Source organism: Amblyomma mixtum, chromosome 8 (genome assembly GCF_055824585.1).
Source record: "Amblyomma mixtum isolate Tamu chromosome 8, ASM5582458v1, whole genome shotgun sequence".
In the NCBI taxonomy this organism is placed as follows: domain Eukaryota; kingdom Metazoa; phylum Arthropoda; class Arachnida; order Ixodida; family Ixodidae; genus Amblyomma; species Amblyomma mixtum.
In genome coordinates, this window is record NC_143019.1 from 124,070,114 (window position 1) to 124,074,832 (window position 4,719).

General features: G+C 54.9%; 1 pseudogene; it reads left to right on the forward strand.

Moving 5' to 3' along the window:
• Nucleotides 1-1,878: 1,878 nt before the first annotated feature.
• LOC149334213 (uncharacterized) lies at nucleotides 1,879-2,675 on the forward strand (annotated as a pseudogene).
• Nucleotides 2,676-4,719: the final 2,044 nt, after the last annotated feature.

Below are 4,719 nucleotides of genomic sequence, written 5' to 3' on the forward strand. Positions count from 1 at the left end.
TCAGAAAACATTTCAGTGATTCTTACTAAGACTAACCGTAAAATTTTGAAGTGATAGAAAAGAAATGTGCCAACCACCACTGAAAAGAGAATTAAAAAATTAGCAGGACCCTTACGCTTCGCCATAGCGCCTTCTCCTCCACTTTCCTCTTCTCCTTTTTTTCACACTTCTAACCTAAACTCAACTTGCAGTTGTAGTTTGTCGGCGCATTGTTCTCAACAGCCCCGCCGCGGTGGCTCAGTGGTTACGACGCTCGGCTGCTGACCCGAAAGATACGGGCTCGATCCCGGCCGCGGCGGCTGAATTTCGATGAGGGCGAAATTCTGGAGGCCCGTGTGCTGTGCGATGTCAGTGCACGTTAAAGAACCCCAGGTGGTCGAAATTTCCGGAGCCCTTCACTACGGCGTCTCTCATAGCCTGAGTTGCTTTGGGACGTTAAACTCCAACAAACAAAGCAAACATTGTTCTCAACAAACTCCATGCCACAAACGCCAGCATAGCTTCCGCGCCGAACGAACGGACAGCAAGCCGCAAGCTTCGAGGTGCGCTGCGTTGTTCGCCGCTCACCGCATAATTCCTGCGTCCCCGAACGCCCCCACTGCGCCCTCACGAGACGAGCGGGGAGCGCTTCCGTCGCGCGCTATCTGTTGGGGCAGTGGCGTACATTGCGAGGAGGAGGAGGAGGAGGGAGCGGCTTTAGTGGGCGCCGCCTAATGGCGAAACGGGCGGACCGAGCGAAGAGGAAAAGTAGCGGAAAGGTACTTTGCTACTCGCTTAACTGCGACTTCGGTAACATTGGTGCTCATAATTGCTAATATACACCACAGTAATGTCTCTAAAGCACCGCTCTAAGACAACACCGTATTTACTAGACGGGCCTTTGTTCATTCGAAACCATCGAGGTGGTGTAGCGGTTTGGTTAGCGTGCTAGCCTCGCACTCTGGAGGCCCTGGTGTCATATCCCTTGTCAATAACGATCGGGAATCTGAAACCCCCCGATGCCCCCCTGATTTTAATGTCTGTTCGTTGGCCAAGCTCTGGGTTGAAATATATATATATATATATATATATATATATATATATATATATATATATATATATATATATATATCTGTTGTGTTATACAGACTTAACTTTTTGTGTGCGCACACTAAAGCTTTCACTCAGTCAAAAAAATGGCTGAGGCTTAACTTGGTTAAGCCTGGAGAATGCGAAGCATCATCGTGTCCCGTAATTTGGAGGCGCACAACCACAGCGATGGCGCAAGGTGGGCCCCCGTTTCTCCACTGTCGTGACGGCATCGTGTCACGTGGTGTGACGTCATGTATCACGTGATTTGGAGGCGCACAACCACAGCGACGGCGCGAGGTTGGCCCCCGTTTCTCTACTGTCGTGACGTCATCGTGTCACGTGGTGTGACGTCATGTATCACGTGATTTGGAGGCGCATAACCACGGTGAAGGGCTGAAGTGGTAGCTAAAGTAGTATGCTTCGCATAAAAAGTTTTTGTTTGTCAGTTTGTGTGGTCCCCGTATTCTGAGCAAAGTGCCACCGTGGCATGTGTGTGGCAGTTATTTTAATGAATGTTCGCGAGAGGTTGCTCGGGAAGAGTGTGGCGCACACTCTGCGCATATTTCCGCGCAACCTCCGCCTTGTTATCAACCGGCCCAGCGTAACACGGCTACACGCTGGACTGCGTTTCCGATAAAACACGGCGCCACCGCTGCGTCACCCGAGACATGCGTCGCCGACGGTGGCTACAAAAGCAGGCTGCCCGGCTGGGAAGGGCGGCTTTTTCCTTCCGCTACCAAGACGAGCGTAGCGTTGGTATGTTCGTCCGCTGCCACCGTTAATCTAATAAACAGTTGTTACGTTTTTATGTTGGGATCCGCCCTTCAGCAGAAATGACAACCCACATCTGGTGACCCGGACAACGGACAATAACGCACCACCATGAACAAGCAAGAGCAACAGCCTCAGGAACGGCGCGGCCAACTTAGTGCTTCCATGCAGCAGCATCCCGCCGGCTCCGCCGAGGACATCAAAACACCGGCAGACGGCATCCCGCACGCTGCCCCGCACGAGGTTTGGCATGTCGCTGTCAAGCTTCCGCCGTTTTGGGCCGACTCGCCCGACTTATGGGTCGAGGCCCAGTTCTCCCTCGCACACATCATGCAAGACCAGACCCGCTACGATCATGTCGTCGCCCACCTCGATGCCCGCTATGCCAACGAGGTTCGGAATATCGTTGCCAACCAACCAACGGTCAACCTTTACGAACACCTCAAGACTGAACTCATCCGCCGCCTGTCACTCTCTGAAGCCCAGAAGGTGCGACGACTTCAGTCCGCAGAATTTGCCGAACGCAACCCTTGCAGCTCCTCCCCCACATGCGTGCTCGCGCAGCCAACATGGAAGTTCAGGATTCCTTAGTGCGAGCACTTTGGCTTCAACGACTTCCCCCGCACGTCCAGGCAATTCTGCAGGCCCAGCTTACACTACCTCGCGACCAACTTACCGAGATCGCAGACCGCGTCATCGAGGTCCCTTTGCCGCAGTTGCCGCCCGCCATCCAGGCTGTCGCCGCACCGTTGAACGCCACAGAGCTTGGGCGCCGCATCGACGATATCAATCAACAGCTCTGCTTCCTTCAACGACGCCTGTATCAACACTAGCCGACGCGCCATCCGCAAAGCCGGTACCGTAACACCACCCCGTCGCAGCAGCCTGGTGACGACGACCGGTGCTACTACCATCGACGCTTCGAGGACAGAGCACGAAAATGGCGACCACTGTGCTCTGCTGGACATCAGGGAAACGCCAATGGCAGCTCGTAGACACGGCTGCGAGCTGCTAAACCCGGAGGCCGTCGCATCTTCGTCACCGAACAAATTACAAAGCAGCGGTTCCTTGTCGACAGCGGTTCCGACATCTGCTGCTACCTACGAGCCCACCTTCAAGGTACCCCCTCCTACGTCTTTCGAGCTCACCGCGGCAAACCGGTCCACAATCAACTCACGGCTCGCTCCGCCTGCACGTCCAGCTTAAATACCTACGCCGTGGCCTTCATTGGAATTTTGTCATCGCCGACGTCATCCAGCCAATCATCGGCTCAGAATTTTTGGCTCACTACAACCTCCTTCCGGACTGCCACCACGGCCGTCTCATCGACGCGATAACGGGACATTCTTCTCCAGGACAGCGAACGACTACCCACCAGCCAAGCATCAAATTACTCGCTGTAGAAAATCATTCACCGTACCACGCCATCCTCGCCGAATTTCCCGGTTTGACGCGCCCTAGCGGGTTTCCACGTGATGTGCAGCACACCACTGTGCACTACATCCGGACCACCCTAGGCCCCCCCGGTTTCTGCCGCGCCCGTCGCCTTGCCCCGGACCGCATGCGCATAGGCATAGCCAAAGCAGAGTTCGAAGCCATGCTCCGTGAAAGAATCGCCCGCCGCTCCGACAGCCCATGGGCCTCGTCACTCCACCTTGTCCCGAAGAAGACCGGAGACTGGAGGCCCTGTGTGGACTACCGTGCCCTCAACGCCCGCACCATTCCGGACAGGTACCCCGTTCACCACATACAGGACTTCGCCTATCGCATTTATGGCTGCCACGTTTTCTCCGCGCTAGACTTGGTGAAGGCCTACACGCAGATACCCGTCAACCCGGACGACGTCCCGAAAACCGCAATCATTACCCCTTTCGGCTTGTTCGAGTTTCCCTTCATGAACTTTGGACTGAGGAACGCTGGACAAACCTTTCAACGTTTCATCGACGAAGTCGTCCGCGGCCTGGAGTTCTGCTTCGTCTATCTTGACGACATGTTGGTCTCTTCCCGTTACGCCAACGAATACCACACGCACCTTCGTCTACTTTTCCAACGCCTCGATGACCACGGTCTACTCGTCAATGTCCCAAAGAGCACGCTCGGCGCTTCAGTAGCCAAATTCCTCGGCCATGAGGTTTCTTCAGAGGGAACTCGACCTCTGCCTCAACGCATCTCAGATCTGCAAAACTAACCCAAACCCACGACCGCTAAAGACGTTCGCCGCTTCCTCGGCATGCTGAACTTTTACAGGCGTTTCTTGCCACACGCAGCCGACTACTAGGCTCCCCTCCATGATGCCTTGGTTGGCCTACGAGGAAACGACACCGCCACGTGGACACCGGATTTAACGCAACTTGTCGAAGAATGCAAAGCTGCTCTCTGCACCGCCATGCTTCTGCCCATCCCGTACCAGACGCTCCCTTGAGGCTCTTCATGGACGCCTCTAACTTCGCCGTCGGCGCCGCCCTTATGCAACGCGTAGACAACACCTGGCATCCTTTGGCGTTCTTCTCCAAGAAACTCTCAGCTCGGAAAACGACCCCTTTTGCGGGGCCAGTCCCACAAACGAAACCACTACCGCCGCCTCGTCGAGTTCGCTAGCTTACTGCAGATAACTTCTGGCGATACACGAAGCAGTTCAACACTTTCGCCACATTCTCGTAGCACAGCACAGCGCTATCTACACCGACCACAAACCTCTTACCTATGCCTTCGCTCAACGCCGCGACAAACTCCCGCCGATCCAGCAGAACCAGCTCTCGTTCATTGCCCAGTTTACCACCGACATCCAGCATGTTAGCGGGAAGGACAACGTGGTCGCCGACGCGCTTTCACGTGTGGCAGCTATCACCTCTTCGCAGATAACAGCTGCCGTGCTCG